The sequence below is a fragment of the Pogona vitticeps genome, chromosome 1 (assembly GCF_051106095.1).
Source record: "Pogona vitticeps strain Pit_001003342236 chromosome 1, PviZW2.1, whole genome shotgun sequence".
Classification (NCBI taxonomy): domain Eukaryota; kingdom Metazoa; phylum Chordata; class Lepidosauria; order Squamata; family Agamidae; genus Pogona; species Pogona vitticeps.
Genome location: NC_135783.1, coordinates 162,281,153 through 162,308,256, shown reverse-complemented (window position 1 = coordinate 162,308,256; position 27,104 = coordinate 162,281,153). Strand labels below are relative to the sequence as shown.

General features: G+C 40.7%; 1 long non-coding RNA gene across 1 annotated transcript; it reads left to right on the top strand.

Moving 5' to 3' along the window:
* Positions 1-263: 263 nt before the first annotated feature.
* LOC144583627 (uncharacterized) lies at positions 264-26,899 on the top strand. The gene is made up of 2 exons (XR_013537530.1): positions 264-6,150; positions 6,933-26,899. It is a non-coding gene; the product is annotated as an uncharacterized LOC144583627 (long non-coding RNA).
* The last annotated feature ends 205 nt before the right edge of the window (positions 26,900-27,104 follow it).

The window sequence follows — 27,104 nt, the reverse complement described above, 5'->3', positions numbered from 1 at the left end:
AAGATAGTTATACTGTTCGGAGTCCTTAATTCCCATCCAAAGTGCCTGTCTGCAATTTCTTTTTGGTTATAATTTTTCCTGCACTGCTTTTGTAATAGTTTTAATCTTTTTGCCTACATTGTCTAATCTGCAAAACTAAAAATACCTCCCTGTGGCATAGTGAGGGTTTATCCGTTCATCTTGATCCACTGCTTTGAAGCTAAAGAAAGCTATGTATCTCCTGACTGTTAACTATTTATTATGTTGAATTCCTTCTTGAGCACTTTCAGTAAGTATACCAAGGCAAAAAAAAAAAAAAAAAAAAAAACATTTTTTAAAATCAGATTCTTATTAAACTGTAAGAAACAATAGGTTGCTGAATGCATCTTTGAAACGACTAGATGGGTTTGGATCTGAAACATGATATTTTTGGAAGCTGCTCTAGAAAGGTCAGTTAAAACTGCAGAAATAAGTCTGGTTACCAAAGAGGATTTTTTATTTCATTATTTTTATTTTATTTTATTCTAAAGGTTCAGGAATATATACATAAAAGGCAAATAAAATGATGTTGTTGTCTGTCTGTATGTGAAAAATCAATTTTATACAAATGGTTCCCCATAAGAAATACTCAATGTGCTGTAAATTTGGGGTCACCAGCCCCCGATCTGCAGCCTGGTACTGGGCCATGGCCTTGGCAGGACTGGGCCACAGAGACAGCTCTCCCGCCTACCCCCTGCACACATGCCCCCCACAGTCACACATGAATTGCTGCTTGACCATAGAAACTGTTCAGGCCCAATGGCATTGATAAAACCATACCTTACATTGAAAGGCTTGTTAGGCTTGCTATAAGTCAGTTCCTGTTGTTGTTATTACTGTTTGCGCTGCCTAGTCAGAACTGACATAGTAATCCTAATAGGGCTTTAAAGGTAAGTGAGATATTTAAGGAGTGGCTTTACCAGTTCCAGTCCCCCAGTGGGTTTCCATGGCTGAGTGGGGCCTTGAACCCTGGTCTCTAGAGTCATGGTCCATCATTCTATCTATTTGGTCCTCTGTTAAGCTGGCTTCTACACTTGATGACATATAGTACCTAACACCCATAAGAACTTGTTAATGCCTCATAGTAAATTGGACCATAGGTTCACGAAACTCAGTAGATTACAGGAAGTGTCATCAGTTTTACACACCAACTTTACAGTATTTCAGGCAGATTCACTGACACAGCAATTAACTACACAATCAGGACATCATTAAAACCAATGCTTCCAGAACCAGGGAAGGATATTTGGCATTGCTTTTCCCCAACCTCTGCACTTTGCCTTCTTAAAGCTTTATTTTGTGACCAGTTGTTACAATCCCACACGGCCCCTTCTTGTTTCACCAAACTAAGAGTTCACGCTATGTATCTTTCAGCTGCCACTAGTTAATTACATCTACATTACCTATTATTAATAATCGAGGTCCAGGCCATATGTGCTGAGTCTCTTATATCTCGTGATATAATATAGCACTCCCATTGGTCTATGCAGATAGCATATGAATATTCATGACCTGGGTGGATGCCACACTGGTCACTGGAACATGAACACAGGCTTAATTTATAAGTCTACTTGCCAAAGCATATGTTTCTGAAGAAACTGCATTGTGGGAGAAGTAGTGTTCTCATTTAAGAGAACACACATTTCCTTTAGCATCTACTTTGATTGTGAGGTTCTTTTACTTGCAGATGCAGTGGACCTTTTACTTACGGAATTAATCCATATTGGAATGGTGGCTGCAGGTCGAAAAGTCTGTAGGTCGAGTCTCCATTGATCTACAATGCATTGAAAACCAATTAATGCCGTAACCGGCCATTTTTGTTCCATTTTGGTTTTTTTCCCGATCTATAGGTCGATTCTCCAGCTGCAAGTCAAATCTAAATTTTGTGGCCAGAGAAATCTGTAACTCGAAAAGTCTGTAAGTCGAGCCGTCTGTAAGTCGAGGGGCCACTGTGTTAATGGAATGAATCTGGGGATTAGACCTTTAGGAAGGTCCAGGATCTCTTATTGCCCTGAGGAGCAGAACTGGGCTGCTAACTGGTTTGTGATATTGAAATATGACCTAGTTGCTGAACAACCTTCAGTGTTTGCCAGTGGCTTACCAGGCCTATGTCAAGGTGATGGTTTGAACCTTCAGAGCCTTAAGGTCTTGGATCCTGTCTTGCTCAGAGGTTAATCATTGCTAAGATCTTCAGGAAGTTCCCTTTTGAAAATCCCAATCATTCTAGAGGCTGCTTGACAGGGAGAGGCTTTCTTATAGCTGGCTCTCAGATTGAGGAATGCACTCCCTTCTGAGTTGCCCTCCGTTTTTACTCTCATTGCCTTTAAAAAAGGCGTGAAGACATATCTTTTAAAATTGACTTATGATCATTATTATGAGTCTGACAGGTTTAACTGTTTGTAGACTTAACTTATTTTAGTGAATTTAATAGTTTCGTTTCATTTTATTTGATTGTAATGATAGCACGGCTTTACTTGCTTTTGTTGCCATTTTCTTGTGTTTTAAACTGCCTGTAAACAACCATAGCACTGTGTTTAATCTGTAACCTTTGCAATTGTAATGGTTTTTAAAAGTATTTTGCTGATTTGCACAGTTTCACTGTGGATTGGTTAATATTATTGTATTAATTATTTTAGCGAATTGTTTTTACTTGCATTAAAAACTTTGTAACCTACCTTGAGTGTTATTTTTCAATGGAAAGGCAGGATATAAATCTAACAAACAAACAAGTGGATTGAGCGCTACCTCATGAAGGAAAAGCATAGTTTAAAGTAATAAACAAAATATAAATATAACGTTCCCCCTAAGAGGACTAGCCATCAGGAGACAAGGAGGATAAAAAAGAGTGGAGGAACTAGAGAGAGGAGGTTCTCCATTCCTTCTGCCCTTCCTTCTAGTTATCTTGCCAAATGTGGAGGTTGCATCTCTGACTGCTAACATGACTGTACTGAGAGCAGCCTTTTTGAATGTGGTATGTGTTAGATGCTTGGACTGTGAGTCGCATCACCCCATTATCACTGCCCATGCTAGCTAGGACTGATGGCAGCCCCAGCACAAAACACCTGGAGAAAGCACCACACAAGGCACAGTTGGCTTACAGCTTTGGCTGAGTTGTGTGCCAAACCAAACATCAATCCAGAATTCTTCTCCACAATCCATTATGGAAGACAACTCTTTGGACCTTCTGCACTCCATTCACAATGGCCATGTTGTAACAAACAGCAGCAGAAGAGGAAATCTGGAGCCTGCATACCTCTATTTCCCTGGCACTTCCAGATGCCCAGACTTTGTAAGAGATACAACCTTCCAGGATATTAACATATGAGGGAGTCAGAAAGTTGCAGGAGAGGGACTTTGCAGCTCTCCACATCTCTTCCTTCACTATTACCATTGAAGGTCAGGCCAGTACCAGCATTGGGAGGTTTGTGAGGGAATGACATACAAAAAGTCATTGGGGATTTGACAATATCGTACTGGGCTTGGAAAAACTTTGCTTAAAAAAAAACAAAACCCTTTTCAGTTCCGTTTACCAAGCCAGTGCCGAACTGAGCTTAAAATGCTTTTCCCATTGCTACTTTCAAAATGACTTGTTCATTCCACACAGGATATTGTTCACCTTCTGCTCCTTTTGACCAAGACTAGAAACATATACCTGCTCCATGTGGCCATGTCTGCATGGCTAGACGACATTGTTCATAATTTTAAAAGATACAATAGGCTAAACATGGCTTTTTCTTCTTTTCCCTGTAAGGTATGGGATCACAGAACTGTGAAGCTGGAAGAAATTTTAAGGGTTGCCTACTCCAACCCCCTGCCAGTGCAGGAAACCTACGCTACAGAGTTCAATAACATCAGAGTTGTAAGTCGGAATTCATTGGCTACTGATAAAGCTACTGTTATATCACAGTAAATTTATGGATGTTCTAACTACTGGGTGAAAAAAGATCAGCTGATACAGTGTTGATAATCCTCACGACTATTCTCAGGGAACAGAGAGGTTGCTTGAGGCCTTTTTTGTTATTGTGGTTGTTTGTTTTTCATTGTGTACAGGATGCAATGGTTTAACAAAATCAGAAAGCAAGGGGATATAAGTGATGTATGGGATATGTGGAACAATGACCTCAAGGTAGAACTAGGGAACAGGAGTAACAGTGTTCTCTTCACCACAACTGAGAGGACAAGGAAACTTCTGAAGGAGGGGAGAAGAGAGCGCTGGGCAGTGGTGAAGGGACCACCACTTGCAAGGGGCGGTGTATATACTAAACATCACGTACTGGCATGATAATCTGTAGCAGCTCATTTCTAGCATGTATAGAAGGCAGAGCCTTTTTTGTTTTGCTGTGTCAGGATGCAGAACACTCAGATTTCTCTGCACACTTGTTAAGAAATTTCGAGGCACTCAGCTGTGCCTTGTTCCATACAACACCCCAGGGGTGTGATTATCTTCGATTATCTCATGATAAAGAGTCTTCTTGTCATAATTTGCATATTAATTTATGTAATTCTATCCTTTAATAATGATGTCTCTTTAACATCAATTAAAACTTTATGACATTAATTTAGTAAGAAAGCTAAACCTTCCACTACAGCAGTCCTTTTATGTTTAAAAGATGCCTTTAAACTAATTATTACTTCTGTACTTCTACACCTCAGCTTTCTCCATTGATTTGGCACCCACTACGAGTTGAGGGTGGCTGGGGGCTTCCATTAATATCAAGGAGGAACAGTGCCTACAAATAGAGGTTGAAGATAAAGTCATATGTCTACTTCTGCTTAAGAAGCTACTCACAAATCTGCAGCTTCTTGTTGCTATTTGTATTTTTGAGTCTTGCATTGCATTGAGATGGAATGGCTCAAGACCACAGAAAACAGGAAAGCCAAAGGGAGAAAAAAAAATAAAGATGTTGTGGATACCAAAGAAGATGGAAGGTGAGCAGAGAGCTGAGGCAGGATGTGAAATAGTTGAAACAAAATGAGAGTTATTTTGTATTTTTTTAAAAATTATTTTGGCAAAATTTGGTATAGCTGGGAGGGAACGGAGCTGGCAAGGAGGAAGGCCAAAAAGGAACAGAGCATAAAGCAAAGTTTTAATAAAGGGAACAGAAAAGAATTGGGAGTGGGGTGGGATTTTTGTAGAGATGCACAGGAAAAAGAGAGCTGATTGAATATGGGATGCAAATATGAAATAGAAAGAAAAATCAGTGTTAATTGATAAGGGTTGACAATATATGTGAGCATTGCCATGTAGAGGAAAGATTAGTTTATTTAGCCAAACTAAATCTGAGATGAAAGTGGGAGAGCCAAGACAAACCGGCAGTTACTTAAACACGGATAGAAGAAGGAATTTGAGGCAAAGAGATACAGTGGTGCCTCGCTTAACGGGTGCCCCGTTTAACGAAGAATCCGCATACCGATGCGGATTTTGCGATCGCAAAAGCGATCGTATCACGATGTTACCTATGGGGAAAAATCGCTTTGCGATTTTTCCCCATAGGCACCATTTTCCCCCAGCTGACCGGCGGGGGCATCAGAAGGACCGCGGGAGAGGGCTCCCCCTGCGGTCCTTCTCAAGCTCCCGCCGGTCAGCTGGGGGAAAATGCAGGTGGGAGCTTGAGCGGGGAGACCTCTTCCTCTGAGGAGGCGGTGGCGGCCGCTCATCCGAAGGCCGGGCTCGCTCCTCCCGGGCCGTGGAGGGGGAAGGGGGAAGAAAAAGAGACCCGGCGCGGCCGGGCGCTTGGCTCCGCCTCCCCCTTCACCTCCTTCTCTTCCAGCCGGCAGCCGGCTGCCTTGTTGCTTCCCGGGCCGTGGAGGGGAAAGGGGGAAGAAAAAGACCCAGCACAGCCGGGCGCTTGGCTCCTCCTCCCCCTTCACCTCCTCCTCTTCCTCTTCAAGCCGGCAACCGGCCGGCTTGTTCTTCCCAGGGCGGCAGCGGCGGCGGCAGGGGAAGGGAAAGGGCCTGGCGCTTGGCTCCCCCTCTCCTGCTTCTGGCTACTTTTGAAACACCCGCCGGCCAGCTGGGGGGAAATGCCAGCTGATCGGCGGTTCCAAAATGGCCGCCCACTATTTTCTGGAGATTCCTCGCTTACGGAGGCGGCGAAAATGGCCGCCCCTATGGAGGATCATCGCTGAACGGTGAGTTTTTGCCCCATAGGAACGAATTAAACAGGGTTTGATTCGTTCCTATGGGGTTTTTCTTTCCGTTTAGCGATGTTTTCGTACAGCGACGTTAATCCTGGAACGGATTAACGTTGCTGTGCGGGGCACCACTGTACAATGAATGAGAGCAGGAGAAGGTTACAGAACTATATGGAATTGCATGAAATCAGGGTGTGAACATGTTGGAAGAACATAAAAAGATTTTCTGGGGCATGTGAAAGGCCTATTTAGGCCAGCTAAATTCTGCTTCCCATTGAACCTATTTGATGACTGTGGGAATCTAGCAAAAAGAATATGAAGGGAAGAGTCTTTACCCACTGAAAAGATTATCCAGCTTTACAGCTGTGTCTCAGCAGGGGCACTCAGCCATTGTATTCAGAGGGCTCTTGATCCTGGAGAGAGACATCCAGCCTATATCGCCAGCATACCTTCAGTAGGGACATGGTGGCATCAGATCTGTATATCTGTATATATATCCTGCCCATGTAGAAAACGAGGGCATACCTAGATCTTGACTGAAGAGAGAAACGTTCAAGGCACAGAGTATGGAGAAGCTAAACTGTGGGCAGGGACAGGGAAAAACCCTTGGGCATCCTCACTTTACATAACTGAGGCAGATCTGCGTTCACACACATCCTCATCTAGTTTGGGTCTAAATCACAGAATCATGTTAATGGGTGTTGATTTTTGCCCTGGTCTTACAACTCAATGCTTCTCTTCTAATTCTTAATGTATCCATTTCTGTCTTTCTCTTACAGGAGGAAAGCTATACACTGACAGGACTGAAAACTCCCCAAAGACCTGGACTATCGATTTCACATAAAACCTTTATGAATGTTGACGTTTGCAATTGCACTGCAATCACTACCTGTTTCTGGCTGTTACCATGGTAAGTTAGGCTTTCTGTACTGAAGCAAATATAGAAGGGGAACTGAGGGGTAGAAGATGCAGCAGTTGTGAACTGGATATCTCGCAGTCATGTCAGTTTATTTATATACTTAGTTTTCTTTACAATGTGCTCAAAACAGTAGCCAAAAGATAAACAACCCAACAATGTGTTACAAAAGTTGTACTGCAACTTAACATTCCCAGTTTGACTGTTAATAGTTCATTTAAAGTAGAGCAAAATCTCAAATAAGCCTAAATATACCACTAGGCCAATTTTAACAGTATCTAATACAAGTAGCATTCATATTATGATCACATTGCAGAAGCATTCAACCATTTTGGATTAAAAGCCCTATTGCGAGCCTCATGGCGCGGTGGTTAAACTGGTGTACTGCAACCAAAACTGTCTGAACTCATGACCTGGGGTTCAATCCAAGGGAGCCGGCTCAAGGTTGACTCAGTCGGAGCTTGGTAAAATGAGTACCTTGCTTGCTGGGGGGGGGGGGAGTATAGGCTGCATAATTAACTTGTAAACCACCCAGAGAGTGCTTGAAGTGCTATGGGGCAGGACGCTTCACTTTTTTTGCTTTTTTAAAATAAAATATCTAGCTAAAATCACAGTGGCAGCCAAAGAAGACAGATAACTAACAAAACTGAGATACTCTTAAGAGCATCTCCAGCTAAGTCAGGCTATGCATGCCGCATTTATATAAGTAAGCATCCAACTGGGGAAGTTTCACTTTTATCCTACCCAGAGACTCTTCTGGAGTGCATTTGCCAGAATTCAGCTGCCAACCTGATCAATGGCTGTGCCAGCTGATGGATTTCAGACGTTTTAGTACAAGAAAGGTAGTTTCTCCATCTCTGGCGCTGGATAAGATCATTTTGCTTATTGAGCTTGCAGCTCCAGTTGGACAAATGAAGACACGATAAGAAGAAAGTGCTTCAGTCAGCCCACTCCCAGGAAAGAGAAAGAGGCCCTCAAGGTATGATGTCTTTTCTTCAGAACCCATGGGAAGGCTTAAAAGGCCTGAACATCCTGCTCCGGCTTTCTCTTGGCTGCACTGGCTATACATGAACAATGAAGTGCCTTTATTTACACAGTTTGGCCCTAATCTAGCTGCAAGTAAACAAATAGGGGGCAGAGTAGTTGCAAGAAGAATGTGGAAATGGAATCAGAAACTTCTTGTTTCTGGCACTGCTGTGATTTCCTTTTATTTTTAAAATTATGTCGGTAAAAAGAACACAGCACCAAAGAGAATACATGCTTATTTTTTTAATGACCAAAACAATTATGTAGGAATCCTAAAGTCCATCTTTTCAGCATCCTTGGAACACAATCCATTGTTCAATGAATTTGTTACCTTACTCTTCATTTTTTTTAAAAAAATATTTCAATTTATTTAAGAATGTCATGTTCCAGATATACTTATCTCACATTAATAACGGAGATGACAATGGATATTCTGACAGTGAAACAATGCATATTTTAGATGGATAATAAATTACTAACTAATTCTAAGTCATCTATTCTTTGACTTTCTGAAGGGAAATATTTTTCAATTGGGTGGTGTTTTGGAGAACATTATTTCAAATAAGTAACATTGCCTTATTCAAATAAACAAGGATATGGCCAAAGATAACTGCTTGGTCTCATTTTTGTAGATGTCTTGTCCACATCTCCAGATTGCAGCAGTTGAAACTGATTGCAGAAAACTGGTAGGATCTTGCACTGGACAATTCATCAGTTTTATTTGTTTTATACAGTATGTTCTCAAAGCCATAGTTACTTAGGTGTAAACATTGATGTCTAATTATGATCAAAAGTAGCATTTAAAGTGCATCTATCTATCTATCTATCTATCTATCTATCTATCTATCTATCTATCTATCTATCTATCTATCTATCTATCTATCTATCTATCTATCTATCTATCTATCATTATTTATTTATTTATTTATTTATTTATTTATTTATTTATTTATTTATTTATTTATTTATTTACACCCTGCCTATCTGGTCGTTACGACCACTCTAGGCGGCTTACAACACATATATAAAACAAATGTATATATAATAGAGAGGGGAAAAATTACACAATTAAGAGGATTTCTACAAGATGGCAAAAGAAAAAAAAACATATTAAAAAAGGAGAGGAAATGAATTAGGAATTAACTGGAGAAGGGAAGGCCTGCCTAAACATCCATGTTTTCATTTGTTTTTTAAAAATGCCCAGTGAGGGGGCCGTGCGAATCTCCGGAGGTAAGTTGTTCCAGAGGCGAGGAGCCACCACCGAGAAGGCCCGGTTTCTTGTTTTTTCCTTCCGGGCCTCCCTCAGCATCAGGCTCCTCAGCCTCATCTCCTGACTCGCTCGAGTGACACGGGTAGAACTGGGTGGGAGTAAGCGTTCTGACAAGTATCGAGGCCCTAAACCATTTAGGGCTTTAAACGTAAGCATCAGAACTTTGAAGTCGACGCAGAACCGAATGGGCAGCCAATGCAACGCGGCCAGAATAGGAGAAATATGATGGTGTTTTCTCACTCCACTAAGGAGTCTGGCCGCCGCATTACAGTGGTCTAATCTCAAGGTAGTGAGTACCCCCACATCAAGATAGGGTCGCAGCTGGGCTATCTGCCAAAGATGGAAAAAGGCGGTCCGGACCACCGATGACACCTGAGTCTCCATGGTGAGTGCTGGGTCCAGATGGATCCCTAGGCTGCAGACTCCACTCTTTGTGGCAAGGGACACCCCCTCCCAAACGAGAGGGAGTCGTCCAACCCGCCAACAGTGGGGGCACCCACCCTCAGAACCTCCGTCTTGTCCAGGTTCAGCCTCAGCCCATTTTCCTGCATCCATTGCAATACAGCCCCCAGGCAGCGCTAAAGGGACAGGACAGCATCACCTGCAGTTGGAAAAAAGGAGATGTAGAGCTGGGTGTCATCAGCATACTGATGACACGATGCCCCACACCTCCTGATGACCCCACCCAGCGGCCTCATATAGATATTAAACAGCATTGGGGAGATAATCGACCCCTGTGGAACCCCACAGTTGAGACTCCACAGGGCCGAGACATTCTCCCCAAGCTGTACTCTCTGGGGTCGGTCCCCCAAGAAGGAACGGAGCCAGGCAAGCACCAGGCCACCAATTCTCAGCTCAGAGAGCCTCCCCAGGAGGATACCATGGTCGACGGTATCAAAGGTCCCTCCTGCCCTCAAGGAGACACTCATTAGGCCCATAAGAAAGAAACCAAATTTGGGGACGGACAAAATTGGCAATTATAGACATTTTTTAGAGGCATGTTGACAAAAAACATTTTCTAGGTTTTATGCCATTATATTAGAAGCCTAAGTGGGAATGGAAACTTTATTTGGTTTTGTTTTTTGTCATTGTGTACATATTTCTAAATTGCATTATCAGAATTGACTACTATAGGCAAAACAGTGTTGAATTATATTTTCCTGCCATGTTAGTGAGGACCACACAATAACCAAAAAATCATGTGTGCAGTTGGAGCAATGATAACCTGCATGTTAAGATGCATTGAGCTGGCTGGATATTTCAGCGAACTGGGTACCTGGTGGTGGAGCTAAAGGTTGGCAATTAAATTCTCCACTGCCTTCCATGGAGAAAAAGCCAGCAGCTTGCACAGTCCCAGAACACCCCCAGAAGATAGCAATAGTAAACTATTTATGATTGCTCTGTACCTGGAATATCCTGGAATGATTGGCATGGGTTGGAATTGACTTTTGATGGCGTACAACTGTTATATTAAGATGGAAATAAAATAAAATAAAATAAAGCGACCAGTTGCTTTGAAAAAATAACTTTCCAAGCTCTTGACTGGATGGGAAGATAGATGCCACATTTTATACTGAGTGATGCTTCTGGGTATTCTTAGGAAGTAACTCTATGTCGAGCACATTGCAGCAGTCCAAAAGTGATACGACCAAGGCATGCATAGCTCTTACCAAATCAGACCAGCTCAGGAAAAGAGGCGGCAGGCTCATGAAATGTAATTGTACATATGCACTGCTTGCCACACCACTACCACTTAAAGATCAAAGGATAACACACGATTTAAGAAGAGTCCCTTGAGATGCATTTGTTATAGTAGATTATTTTACAAATGTACCAAGCACAAAGCATTTAGAGCTAGACACAATGTTTGTCTTAATACAGAGACACAGAGCAAGCGAGTGAGAGAATGCCTTAGGACAAGTGAGCTAATGGTAAACATAAACAGGAGGGTTAATATTTATTCTACCCAGAGTTGTTGATTGGCTTAGCAAATCCTTTGTGAGCCATTTATGTTCAACAGTTCTGCACACTACACTTGAGCTAAATTACATAACAGTTTATACAGCCATGATGGTAAATTGTAACTCAAGACTGTAAAGTTCCATCTACTAGTCATGCCAGATTTCAAAATCAAATTGCTTCTTAATTGAAACTTATTTGGATATAAAAACACACCACTGCTGATAAATCAACTAGGATTAACCCCTTTCCTCTTTTGATCTGTCTCTAGCAATGTTAAAAGGCTCATGGCAGTTTGAGGCAAGGGTTAACTTCCTATGATGATAGTTGCCTCTGCTGGGTTTCTTTTCCATAAAGGCAGAAACAGATCCTACGGAGACACCCTCTTCCCTTGGTAATGAAAGCTCTTTTGTGTTAATGATCCATGCAGACTCCCCCAGTTCCTCCGAATTACAAATACTCATGCCCTACTCTGCTCCATTAACATTAAAGAGAGGCAGATTGGTGGCTATTTAGGGCACAGTGAAAACCACTGGCTATTTAGGGCAAATTAAAATGGTGCTAATTGTTGCAAGAATGTTCAATCATGTAAGCAATGTAAGCAATATAGTAGTTCTATTTTGGAGCTAGCTTGACAGTGTATAAAAACAGTCCCATTGGTATGAACGACAACAGCAGCAGCAACAACAACAGCAACAACAACAACAACAACAACATGCCTAGCTCATGATGAAATTAGGGACTACCACAGCAGTTCCTATCCTTCAGCAGCATCCCACACATCCTTTCCTCCAAGAGCTAGAATGGAGTTCTTGCTTCTTACTTGTCTACCTCTGACCTCCTGATTGACATTTAACTCCCTTGATCAAGAGAACCTTGACAGTGTACGTTTATAGAGCATGCTGAGGAAACAACATTTTCATATTTCCTGGATGTGTCCCCATTGCTCAGAGCCAATCAGAAAAGATGTGCATGGACAATTTTTGTATTTTTGACAAATGAAGGGGGAAATATAACTTTCTGAAAAGTCAGTTGGGGGAGCTTAGGAGGATAGATTTGTAACTGGAGAGAAAAGAAAGGGAATGCATAATATAACACATTTCCCACTGAGCCAGTACATTTTGCAAATTTTAGTGGGAGGGTCGTATTACTGCCTTTCCAGGGCTTGAAACAATATACTCACCCTGCCTACCTATTCTTATATCTGAATCAAAACTGCATTCTGAGCCTGATGCAGTGTTGTAGGTGGCAACTGGAGGTACAAGAACAGTCTTTTATAGAAGGTGCATTAAAGGGTCTAAACTGGATGCTTTCTGATTCCCATTAAAGAAGGATTGGGCAAAGGCTCTTACAGGGAATGTAATAGAATTTGTGTATACTCCAGAGTAAAAGAATATATTAGTTTTGTATGACACCATTTCCATTTGTTAAATTATAATGCATGGATACTTAGTACCAGTAGGCAACCTATTTAAATCCTGTATATGTCAGCATATGCGTGTGTATTTTCCTGTAACGTCAGACTGTCAATTGGATCTCACTTTATTTTCCCAGCAGCCCTTTCTGCAATACAGAGAATCCAGTCCTGCACTCACTCACTTGGGAATAAGTTGTAATTAATTCAGTGGGTCTTAGTCCTTCTGAGTTTACATGTGTAAGAGTGCATTGTGAATCTACTTTATTTAACATGCATTCACACATTTCTTGTGTAAGCGTGCTTTTAGGACTAAGACAATTAAGATCATCACATCTTAAGGCACGGACTGGCTAATGGCACTGAAATATATGACAATGAGTCTCATACATTTTATTTGGTAGAGGTTTGCATGGACTGCAAGCACTTCAGTAGCCTCAGCTGGCAGGCCTACTGATGGTGGTGGATGGAAGTGGAGGAATGGAAGTATAAAATGCACTAGCAAGTGATGTTCTTAATAGTTGTTCAGGTAGCCAGGGCATGGTAGCATAAGCAGATTAACTCAATAATAGTGATGAAAAGTTCTTGTTTTGTCAACTAAAAGAGAGAGAGGTTAATTCGGTGGCAAAACTGATATGTGCAACAAAAAAAATATTGTGGCACTTACTTGGCATAAGCTTTCAAAGGCTTTTAGTAGGGACAGAAATGCAAGAATGAACAGTTAGGAGAAAAAGTAGTTGCCTGAATAGTGGTTATAAAGCAAACAACAGATGGACAGTAATACAGACAGAAGCACATAAATGGGATAGTTAATATATGTAGTCTTTAGGCTTGTCTACACAGACTGATTGCGAGCAGGCTCCTGCAGGCTAAATAGGGTCAATGTATTTGCGAAGGCTTTCAGGGATCTAATGGTTGTTGTGGGTTTTTCGGGCTCTTTGGCCATGTTCTGAAGATTGTTCTTCCTAACGTTTCGCCAGTCTCTGTGTCCGGCATCTTCAAAGGACAGCACTCTGTGCTCTGGGGAAGGAAATGTAAATAGGGTCACTCTGAATTGAGTAGAGGTTTGTAGACCATTTGGTGTAATCATTGCATCCAAATGATATAGACATCTCAATCAACCCTATTCGGTCTGACACCTTTAAGAAGGCTAAAAAGAAAAAAACCTCAATCCTTACCACCTCCTGCTTCTGAGAGGAAGATTTTTTTTAAAAAAAGATAACTGCTGCCTTAATTGGTTAAAAAAAATTTTTTTTTGCATCCTCCCTCTGCTACATGGAGGGGCAGAGGAAGGACATTTTTAGTATGTGTTACCTATTTAATATAACTCCATTTTAATATAGTGAATGGTATCGTTTAGGGGGGTTCATGTCCCAAGAGGGGAGGACAAAACATGCATACCTTATGTGAGTTCTTTGCAAACCAGAACAGATGGGAAAGAACCTTCAGATTGTACAAACAACAGGGAAATGCTTTCGTCACTTATTGGAAACATGGGCTCCTATAGTCCAAAAATATGTGGATTTTTTTTACATGTGCATTATGTAAGTTTGTGTTTTTATCATTAGAAATCTACATCTTAAAGGACACCTAAATCCAATGAAAAATCTTGCAGTGAAAATTGAGAGATGGAAAGTCTGTATGAAATAATGTAGAGGCTCAGTGTTATTTTGGGTTGATTATGAATGTATGTTATGTTTCTCCCTTCTTCCATCATGCATCCACCCTAATGTATATTATAATGCCCCAGACAAAAATCAAGAAATAAAACAAAACATATTTTAATTTTAAGACTGTGAATGTTTGTTATTGTTTGTTCTCTAGTCCATTAGCTACATTTGATAACTTCATTGCTGGGAATTCTCTACTGCTGCAAGATGAAGTCCTCTCATCTCATATCTGTGTCACGGTGACCTGTGAGACCAGGCAAAGATCACCGCTCCAGTTATGTCCTTCAAACAGGCAACCGATCAGTTGCAACTCATTTTTCAGTGAGAAACACAAGACATTGACCTATTAAGAAAAGTGCACATTTCCTAGTATGTTTATTAGGGATACCTCTAAAACAGTGACAGTTTTCATAAAATATGCCCATGGAAGTAGAGCTCAATCTTAAAAGTGGTAGGAAATGTAGCATGGTCCCTTTTTCATATGATGACACTCTCCACTGTAGTAGACGCCAAATAAATCATCCTGGTATTTTTCATCCTTATTTTATTTCCTGTATGATCTGTAGAGACTTTTTCTGGGAACCTAGTGCTGGGTTAGTGGATCTGATGCCTCCTGCAGGAATTTCCCCCCGCCTAATATGATCCGTAGGTGTACCTGTAAATATGTAGTAGGCAGTGATGTTGGTAAGTCTTTGGACCCAAGTCCCAATTCCAAGTCTGGGTCTTTCATACCAAGATCTGAGTCAAGTTCTGAGTCTTTGGTGCCAAGTCCCAAGTCCCAGGCTTTGAGTCTGAGTCCCAAGTCTTGGACGAAGCAGTGGGCCTGACTTATTTTCCCTGATACCTACCTGCTCCTGCCACTGCCACTGCCACTGCCCCCACGCCTACCTGTTCCTGCTGCCACTACACACCACTGTAGTCAGAAGCAAGCAGCAGGTTTGGTCACCCTTCCAAAAAATAGGCCTGCCACCCTGGGCATGCTTAGACATGTGAGCATGCCCATGAGCCTGGCTCATGGAATGAAAACCAAGCCTGCTGCGTGCTTCTGAGGACAGTGGCATGCAACACTGGTGTCAGGAATAGGAAGGCATAGGAGGCAGTGGGAGGACTTGACAACAGACTCAGAAACATGGTTCCAAGTCACAAGTTGAGTGCATGTTACTGGGGAAAACCCCAAGTCAAGTCCAAGTCAAGTCATTCGTGCAAGTCACAAGTCCCCATCCCTGGTAGTAGATGCACTTATAAAGGGCATCCAAAGGAAACAAAACTGTCTTCCTACTTATCAATGCTTGGAAAAATAAAGAGCACATAAAAGTTTGAAGTTAATGCTCTTATGCACAAGAAATTTGTAGGAAAAAACTCCATGGTGTATGGGTATGATTCTGACCACAGTGAATGCTTTCAAGAAGGCCTGGTGGCATGGGGAACATTGGAACCAATAGTGTGGAAGCACATTCAGATATAAAATGTACCACAGAGGCAGTTGGCTGTTCCAGCACCTCCATCCCATTTATTTGAGTAGTTAGCCGGTTGGGAGTTGGCTGGGAAAAATCATAGAGCTTTATGGGAGGCAAACGAGGCTAGCAAACCAATAATGGAAATAGCAAGTATAGAAAAGTTCAGCTTATAGAAATGCTTGTAGGAGGTAGCAGGTGATGGTGGGGAGCATTTTACTTTGCAGCAAAGACTGTGTTATAATTCTCAGCTATAGCAGGCATCCTTCAGTCTCGAGAGACTATGGTAATGTGCTCTGAGTAGAGGTCTTGGAACAGTGTCCAGTGTGGCTGAGAAGGCCAATTAGAGAGTGACGATCCCTTCCACACTGAAGACTCTCATGCCATAAAGACATGATTTTTCAGCTTTAAGAACTTGGAGTAAGCAATGGTGCCTGTTGGAAATGGTCCAAACTTGTTTTACCTTGGCTACCTTTTGTGTCTTTTGACATCTGTCTGAGAACACACCAGCATTTGAGCTCCACAAAGCTCTTTTGGACCAGAAAGGCCTGAGAAGATTTTATAGTCCCATCATGGGACCTAGGCCTTATAGCTTCACTGTCACATCCTGGCCAAAATCTGTGGCTCCTGGAAGAAAGAAGCCCGTTTGCTTTTTTCAGCATTTTGGAACTCCTTGCTCTAATATTAGAAATTGGCTTTATTTTAAAGTTGCATTAATGGTATGAAATAATTAGTCAACTAATTAATCCCGTTTACAAGCTTTGTAGGATTCTTCAGCTGCCACTCATTTCCAAGCCTGAGGCTTCCAGTTTAGCGTCTGCTCTCATGTTCATGTGACTCAGTCTCCATGGCTACAGGCTGCATCTGCTGACACCCCATACACTATTTACTGCTTAATTAAGAATTTCACGCTCAGCCCTTATCTGCCACAAAGAACAAGAACATGCTGTTAAGAAATTCCAAATTTAGGCCACTGCATAAGGAAAGCCTTTATTGTAGGCCTGACTCGGTGGAGCCTCTTCCACGATCCTTTTGGCAACTGAGCTGCCACCTTTCAATCAAAAATCATTAAATGGGGCAGAGATAATGAGCATGTAGCATATCAAAAGAAGGATGTTTGCTTGGGCTGAAGAGGAAAAGCTGTAAGAGCCTATAAGCAGCCACCACTTCAAAGGAAGAGGAGGTTGCTCTGTCAGCAGGACCGATAAAGCATCATTTGTTCCTGTTTGACTTATGTAAAAGGTCTGGCATGTTAGAGCCCCATCTTGCAGACATGAGTCCCCCTCCCGCCCTTTCAGTGCTCGTGTGTCAGCAGTTAGGCAGCTGGGCCCAAACCGTATCAGCCAGAGCATATAATCACTTGACTCTGTTTCAACAATGGACACTTGTAGGGGGTGTTCAGGAGGAGGTCCATACAACAATGGGAACACAATTATTGCAGCTGCTAGGGAGGGCCATAATTCTTCTTAGAGAAGCTAAAGGGACCTTGTCGAGATGGTGGGGAGGAGGGGGCTGGAACCTGAGCATATTACTAATAACCAGACTTTTGGAAGTACTTTGCTGAGCCAGTGGGGTTCCAGCAGCTGCTCTTGTCCTGGCCCTCTCTAATAATTGTACATTCTGTCAGGGGTCAACTTACTTTTGACCCTTTGCTTTTGTGCCAGTTAAAAGCCTTTTTAGGCTTTTAGATAGTGAATTGTTAGATAGTGGCAGGAGTGCATTAAACCCAAAATTTAATGTCTATAAATACATATCAGATGCTAGATCATTCACAGGCGTGCTTCTAAATTCACACAGTCTGCTTCAGCCTGAATGACATAGTTAAAGAAAAGACATTGTTATTCAGAAGTCTGAACATCTGAAGGAAGCCATCCTGGGGAGCAGCAGGAACTGTTCACACTTAACTCAGATACTCTATATTCTTCCACCCTTATTTGCTCTGGGAAGTATCATAAATGCTCACAGCTTTCAAGAGAGAGCCTAAATGAAAACAAGAGAAAGCTGATACACAAGAGCGAGCTTTGCACATTTCATTAAATTATTTTATAAAAAAACCTCCTTGGAATTATGAATAATCTGCATGAATATTTTCTGGCTGTTCACATGTAATCATCAGATTAATCAAAGGAAGCAACTCTTGCTGTTATTCTGACTCATGGTGACTCTAGTAAGATTTCAGAGTTAGATGAGATATTTAAGGAATGGTTTTGCCAGCTGTCCCCCATGAGCTTCCATGGCTGAGTGGAGATTTGGACCCAATTTTCCTGAGTCCTTGCTCAACACACTATCCACTACACCATAGTGGTGTAGTGGATAGATACACAGACCAATTCAGGTGTGTGTAAATCCTGTCTCGTTTCTAGCATACATAAGCTTTGAAGAGCATTCTTCAAAGCTTTCCTATAAGAAAATGTTTATGACCAGCTGAGTTTATACTTCCACCCGAGGGACGAGGATGGGATGGAAACTCTGGTGCCAAGTGAGACTGAATGCTCTTCTTTATTCTTTGGCTGCCCTGCTTCTAGTTCTGTCACAGATGCTTTTGCAGCTAAATTTCCACCAAGCTACTTTTCTTTCCAAGATAAAGTTCATCATTTTATGTATTCCAGTAAGAAATGAGTGAGAAATAAGTTGGCCTTGCATTTGAATGTGGGATTGCCCAACACTGCACCTCCCAAGACTAACAAAAAACGGAGCACTTCTTGCTGATGAAATCTGCCAATTTTCAAGGCTTGCGATGCATTGGGGGGGGGGGAGATTAAGGGAAGAAAAGGAGGAAGGCCAAACATTTAAATAAAATAACAATTTTAATCTCCAAATATGTGCATCTGAGAAATGCAAATGGAAGTCCTTTTATTAATAGACATATTCACACAAAATGTGTATATTTGAAAAATGCATACAAATAACGCATAAATAAAAACAAATACATTTTGAGAAATAGACATTCAAAAATAGATTGCAGTTAACTCAGACACAAAGAATAAAAGGGAGGTGAACTTTAAAAGCAAAAGGAGAACAAGATACACTTATATTCTCTATATCGTGTTGGGTAATGGCAAATTAATTCTTTGAATGAAAATGCTTATGTAGCCAAGATAGCAGGATCCATACACAAGACAGAGATATCAGCAGGTTTGGGAAGTAACTGTAAATATTGCAGATTAGGGAGACATTATATTAGAAGAAAATTACATTTTAAAAAAGGAATAAAGCAATTTTCTTGTGTGAGGTGACATGAAAAACATAATGACAACTGAGCATGCCCAGTGGCCACCAAAGTTTAAGTGTATGTTTAGGGGGAAATAAGAAAACCTGGAGTGACAAATACATAGAATGAAGTATCTTGGAGGGGCACATGGCTGGCTGGAACTCGGAGCAGAAGCACTGGCTTACAGTGACATTTTGCTGCAGATCCCACTTTCATGCCAGCCTATCTGATAATTCATAAAAGTGTTGCTGCTGACCTGAGAGATATAAATTCTGACTTGGTTTATCCTTTTGTGGTAAATGAGAATTCACACCGAAGGCGTGAGGATTTTTGTCTGATCTTGTGGAAGGTTTTTTTCCCTTGAGATGCCCTTTTCTCAAAAAGAAGCATCTGTTTTGGGCAGAGACATTGGTCGCATTCTTTATATTTGTACCTGACACTTGGTAAACCAGGTAGCATGTGTAACATGATAAAACATTATTTGTGAATGATCTAAGTCAATAATGTAAATTATTACTGTCATTATGTTGTGTATATAATTTTCCTCTGGCCTCACTGTCTCCAGGCTCATCCACAACCATGTGTGTACTCTCTGTATATGTTTGCATAATGGTGTGTTGTGAGTGTGTATGTACATACTGGATACATGCCTGAAATTCTGAATAACACTCCAGACACCTGATACAGTTGACTGTACTCCATAAAAACTCAAAATTATAACAAATGTATTTGACCACTGTCCTTTAAATATTTGCATATATAGAACTCCAGTTATGGACGGTACTGTGAAGCTCTGATGGGTTGCTAGTTATGTGATTGTTTGCCTATGATTGGCATGTTGTCAGATTGCTGTGGCAGCTTGTGCACTTGGTCTTTGACTTTGAGGTACCACATAAGGTACAATTAAAGAATTCATTGTTTCTTTTTAAATGTTGCTAGATTCCTTCATTAATTCAAAAGCGCCGCAAATTTTTGCCACAAGGGATTAGGATGGAACATAGTCATGCCTTCACCCCTGCCATGTTCCCTCTCTAAATTCATTTATGGGTGGAGGTCAAATAGTTTCCCAGTGTGGTGTAGTGGATAGAGTGATGGACTAGGACTCAGGGGGCTTGAGTTCAAATCCCTGTTGAGCCATGGAATCTCACTGGGGCCGATGTACTGGTAAAATTCTTTAAATATTTCACTTACCTTGAACCCCCTATTAGGGTCACTATAAATTGGTTCCAAATTGACAGCACATAAGAAAGTAAATCCAGGTGTCCTGTTCTCCATCAGGCCAAATTCACAGGGGAGAACTTGGTCATCTGAGGTCCAAGGCCAGGGAAATCCAAAATGAGAGTCAAGGCAATGTCGAAGGGATGTGTTAGGTAAAGAGGATGGCCAGTCAGGGAGATGCAAAGCCACTCTCCAGCAACCATCCAAAGAGTAAAGCCAGGCCAGTATCTACTACAGAGGAACAAAGAGCATAGTCAATGAATGTAAAGGTCATGCACCGTTCAGAAGTGAGTGACCAGGGTCCAGGTAGGTACACAGGATACCAGAGAAGGAACTGATAGAGGCATTCTCCAGTGATCCAGTCTGAGATGGAAGATTTAGATAAACAGGCTGCTGGAGCCTCAGGTATAGACATTTGGCCAGGTGAGGAAGAAACTCTGCTGCACGGCTGTCTCCCTAGAAGGGATTGTGTTCCCACATGGAGACTGCCTCGTTCTAGGGAGGCTGTTTCTCCCAAGAAGCCTTCCCCACGTCAGTCACTTCATCTGGGCATTTCCATCTGGGCTTGTGTCTTCAGCCTGCGTTGTTTTCATGAACTAGATGTGGGTCCAGCCTCCACCTCTGACTCCGCCACAGAGTCAACATCAGCTATGTCTTTAGGTCTCTCAAGCACCCAGGGTAACCTGACAGTTCTTCCCTAGTATTGTGTTCTGGGGTTTCTGGCTCACCTTCAATGGAAAATTCATTGCAGAAAGCTTAGATACCTAACAACATTCAAAGCAGAAGTCACCAACTCTTTACCATTGCCAAGTATGTGAATTTGGCTAAAGGGCTTTGTGGTAGTGGTTATTACTCAGCTGCAGTCCATTTAATCTATCTTTAGCCAGTGCCTGTGGCAAATGTACATGTTATTCATAGGTGTCTTTCAAGATACTGACCTGAAGTGTGGTAAATTCTGTTCAATTAAAAAAAAAACCCATTAAACTTGGGCTGATTAAAGGGAATTCTTCTGACACGCCAATGGTGATATATGCACAGAAGCAGATTCTGTGGATCGATCAAACTCTGTCAAACACACTTCTTTCCTAAACAAGAGCAGAGTCCCATATGCAGCACTCAAACATGTGCTTGTATTATTAAATGCCTGCAACTAAAGAAGTGCTTGGACGTTGTATGAGCAACCTATGCAGTGCCAGCCAATATTATGGACAAATCCATATGATTTGTAAACTAAAGGTATAACAAATACTGAGCAATTTTCTTGGCCTCAATTAAGTGCCACAGCAGTGTTTTTTCATCAATTTAAATATTTTTAAATGTTTTAAAACCTCAATATTTAATCTTATTAAATATTAATTTTTTAATGTGATATTCATGTGGTATTTTTGTACTGTTGTTCATTCTGTAGTTTTAGATTTACTTATTTATTTCTTTATTTATACCCCACCTTTCTCCTTAAAAAGGACCAAGGAGGTTTACATCATTTAAAGCCAATATTTAAAAGCTAAAACCAGTAAATATACAAGTAAATACTACACTAAAAGAAACAAATAAATATCACACTAAAAATGGTAAACAAGGTGTTTTGAGCCACCTTGGGAGAAATGTGGCATACAAACAAACAAATTTTAAAAGGGTACTGTAACACATCAATACACGCTGCCAAAAAAATTATCAACTGCTGTCAGGATTTCCCACTCCTATGAAAAAGCAAAATGATTAAGGCCATCCTTTGTAGCCATCATAGCAAAAAAGTGTTTTTTGTGCACATGAAGAAACTCCCCCAAAACATGTATTTTGCACAGAAGGCCTTGCATTTTGTGAAGAACACACAAAATCTTTCTTGATCTTGTCCAGGGGGTTAGGAACTTTGGAAACTGTCACCTGCAAAAACAACATAAAGTCAAGATTTAAATTGCTAATAAAATGTACCGGTTAACTCAGCACAGAGGCATTCTGGATTTTGACTGTCAATCCACAATGCCAAGTTAAATGCTAATGGGATAAACCATAATGTCTGATATAGTTTCCAGTATTCTAACTCACCATGACTAACAAATGCATAGCATCTCTCTCTTTCTCTCTCATTTTCTCTCCAGGAAAAAAAAAGTATACTTTAATAGTTAACACTCCTGTGTAGCAATAAATAAGCAGAACTTTTTCACAAAGCAGCCATTCTTATAGTTTTATTGGGCAATGCCAATAACAAATCTTTTGATAATGAATCTTTTGTCTTTACATGGAGAAGGTTATTGTATTTGAAATGAGCGCAGAGCTTCAGTTTTTCCAAGAACTTTTAAAAAAGGAAATACTCTGTTGATGTAATTTTTTCATCTCTGTTGATGATTTTAGAAGCAAAACATCCTCTTCTTATTGGAACACGGACATCATAAAAAGAGAAGGTTGACATACCTGATTTACTAAAGTAAGGCTCCAGTTCACTGTCAGAGCTTAGAATCACATCCACAAAACCTACTCTAGGAGTTTGATCTTGAGGTCTGCTGCAGAACATTAATATTTTTTTAGAAACAATTATTTCCCCCCTGCCCCAATAACAAACATAAACCTTTGCTGAGCCTTGACAGTGAAGCAAAACAAATAGGCAAGCAGAGATACAAACAAATAAGTTATGTCCTTCATAGCATCATACTGTGCTCTCAGGTATCTGCAAGCCTTTTTTATTTTTTTGCACCATAGGCTACATCCATTTGTTTCCTTTCTAGAACAGCTATACTGTGGTACATGAACTAGAGATGTAAATTCTTGCTTGTTTTATATACAAGAAAGAGGAACCACAAAATTTGTCTTCTCCTCTCCAGTCTCAGTGAGAATTTGTGTTGTGCTGAAAATGTTTCTGAATCAACTTTGGAAAGCTGTTTAGAGGGCAGATACTGGTATTGCCTTTTTCCCTTTGTACAGTACAGTTATAAAGAGAAGATTTATGGAACTGGTTTTGTGCAGCATTAGTGTGCAGTCATATGATGAGAGCTGACACATAGTACATCTGGACAAACTAGTTTTTCAACAAAAACAGATTGTCATGAGCTCCTGTTGAACTGAAATGTAAAAAAATATTCCACCCATTTTTAATTGATGTTATTTAACATTTAACAAAGTGTGTTCTTCCCTCATGCCCTAGCACTTCAGGACACATCTCTTAAATATCTATTAAAACTGTTTGGCATTTTTAGCATCTAAAACAAAAAGACGTTGGAACGTTGGTAACAGTGGCACTTGCCACACAAGGGGAAAACCCCCTTACAGTTTTTATACAGTATTTGCATGGATTCCTCTGACAAATCAGACAGGGTTCCCCCCCCTGCTCAAACTGATGCTGCAAACAGGATGCTTTTTTGTGTATCTTGTTGATGTTTTGTCTGATACATACAGGTGTGCATTTTGAGTGGTTTTAATGAATACACTAGAATATATTGTATATATAGTGTGTGTGCATGTGTGTGTTGTCCTAAATTGCTTAAGAACTCTTTTCTGGCTATATGAAACAAGGCATAAATAAAATAAAATAAAATAAAATAAAATAAGCTGCCTAACCAAATAAAGTGTGTCTTGGATAGGTGCATTTCTGGTTTGGAAAATGATATCTATGGAAGGGTTTAAAATTTCCTTTCACAGAATCACAACCCTTCTCTCTCATCCCTCCTCTTCCTGTTTATGCTTTTGGAAAAGAATGCAACCCAGCCACATAGTATCTGCTAATAACATGTTCCCATTTAGACTTCACGCTGTAATCTTGATGATGGGTGTTCATGCTTGCAGTAAAGTACCATGCATTCAGTGCAAGTAATTGCACTGTTGTAATACTAAGTTGGTAGAGAGCTTCATATGTCCCATAAAAGCATCCTGCATAGCCAAACTTAGAGTAGGTTAGCACTTAACAAATCTAAATAGGCCTTTTCTGAGTGCATTGGAGAAACACAGCTTCATCTGTATTTTGGTGATGTGGTGTCACTGATACTGCCAGATGAATGTGTGTGTGTGTTTGAAAAGACTTTTGGCATAGATATGAATCCTTTTCTAGGTTGTTTCTTTTCCTACAGTGCTGAAAAAAAGAAGGAAGAGAATGTGTTTGTGCCATGCATGAGCAGAGGATGGCAGGTTCAGTCTCAGTCTGCACAACACATAGACTCTATCCATGCTCATTTCTCATTTCACAGAGTTTAACCATACCATACAATGTGTGAATGACCGAGGGAAGAGCATGTTTTATTTCCTGGCAGTGGTATGTTGTTCTGAAGGATATAGTTGTGATATCATGTAGCCTCTGGCTATTTTTTTAAAGTGGTGGAATCCATTCTGTATGGGTTCTTTCCTTTCCTCTTTCTTTCTTTCTTTTCTTTTTTCCCCCCTGATTTTGACTTGCTTTGAACTTTTTCTGTTTGAAGAGATGAATGCTGGAGCCCAGTATCTCATATAATAATGCTTCTGTTGTTCCCGATTACCATTTTGTGGTATATTTATGACATTTTACAGAGCAAGAGTATTGATCAAAGGGATCCTATGTCCTTGCCTGAGCAATTAGTAAGCTCTGTTTTCTGCCAGAGCATTAAGACTGGGCCAAATTATTTCTGAACTTTTATCTGGACAAAGAACATATACACACAAATAGTATCTAAATAAGCCCATATTTCAGCATTTGCTAAATGTAATGCACATCACAGATGAAGGGAACAGAGATGCCTCAAACCTAACATTATTGACCTTTCTCCAGAGGCCTTTGTTCTTTAAAGCATGTGATCCTTGGCCATAACTTAGCATTTCCCTGCATAAGAAGCAAAAGAGGTGTAGGCTGTGAGAAGTATACAGAAACCCTTAAGCTTCAGCTTCTTCCTCCTCCTCCTCCTCCTCCTCCTCTTCTCCTTCTCCTTCTCCTTCTTCTCCTCCTCCTCCTTCTTCTTAAGTGTGAAAGATGCTTAGCTCTACACCACAGACCTCTGCTATTCCATTAAATATATTCCTCTTTCACCCCACCAAACAAAAGACAGAGTGATGCTCCCCAACAGCCATGGCCAGAGTGAAGTTGTGTCTGGTATTAACCATGAATAAACTTATGTCACTAATATGGGATGCACATCAACAAAACTATGATTACAAAGGAAATCAGTACTTCGTTTTATTTAAGGACTTCCTATTTCTGACAATCTGGAACTTAGCAAAATGACTAGAAATAAGTAAAATATATATTGCAGACTGAAGCATGAGACATGTTATATATATTGGCTTAGATCCTAAGGTTGTATTCCACAGACACAGATTCCTTCCATTCACAGGGCAAAAACTTGGGAACCAACCCATTGCTCTTTAGAAAAATGTTTAAGTCTGCCCTGGCTGGCTATACTAATAATATTTGCTCATAATGTGGTTTGTACCACATTTTTTATTAATGATTTCTACAATCTAGACTACTTCCCCTCAAGCTAATTAGCTCCATATTTTCTTTTCTTCTGGCTCTTGAAGTTTCTGACTTTTTTCCTTCTTAATTTTAAACAGAAGATCTGCACATTGTCTATTGGATTTAAGGATCCAACAAATATTCACAAATTTTCTTGTCTTCAGTGAAAAAGGGTGTCATGACCTGTTGAGACATTCCATCAAAAAACACCGTCAACTGCAGTGAGATCTTTTTGCTCACGTAAGACAGCAAAAAGACTATAAGCTTTAGCTCTTAGCAACAGCATTAGCAAAACAAAGCAAAGTAAAATTGGATCTTGCATCTCTGCAGTTGTTAGATTGGTGGGGGGTTGGGGGGAGGGGAAGTAATATGTACATTTCAACCTGTTTTCAGCTGTGGTTATATTTTAAAAATGTCTTTTTGTGTGTGGGGGTAATCAGTACAGGGAAAGGAAGGCATGACTATCTTTGATTCTCCTGGAACTCTTGGTGGCTTTTGATTCTTACAGCCATGCATCTCCTGATCTCCTGGAAGGGGTGGGATAGTTATGGTGGCACTAGATCTGCACAGAAGGGTAGATTCAGAATGTTATGCTCATTACCATGACCGTTGGCCTATTGTGTCATTCCGGGTTCGATCTTGTCCCCCATGCTATTTCATATATTTCTTACACACCTGTATAATATGGCTGCTCATTAACACACACTTTGTTCAGTTCAGGCCTGGAAATTATCCTTGACATAAAGGAAACTGCAGAAGGAGGATGTTTAGGATCTGGAGGTCTGGTGAATGGTACATGGTTCAGTGGTGTCACTGAAGTGGGCTAGATAAGGGTCGGGAGAGGGGCTGGAATTGTTTCTAGGCTAGATGATTGTGGGAACAAACACAAGAAGAATCCAAATAAATGGGTACAAAATCTGGTTAAAACCCATCAAACTAGGTAATGTAGAGCTAAGGAAAAGGAGTTCGCTCCTGGACAAGCAGAATTTATTTATTTATTTATTTATTTATTTATTTATTTATTTATTTATTTATTTATTTATTTATTTATTTATTTATTTATTTATTTATTTATATACTGTCCATCTAGAATGTGTCTACTCTGGGCGGTTTACATATAACATAAAAATAAACTAAGGTAAAATCCAGATTAATCACAAATTCCCAAATGGGAAAGGAAGAAAAGAAGAAAAAGAAACAGAGAGAGAGAGAGAGAATAGGGGAGACAGGCTAGGTAATGGCTGCAGGGGAAGGCCTGCCTGTATAGCCATGTCTTCAAGTTAGTCTTGAAGGCCCTCAATGAGCGAGCCAGGCGGATCTCTACAGGTAAGTTGTTCCAGAGGTGAGGGGCCACTGCCGAGAATGCCTGATTTCTAGTTTTTCCCCACTGGGCCTCTCTTGGT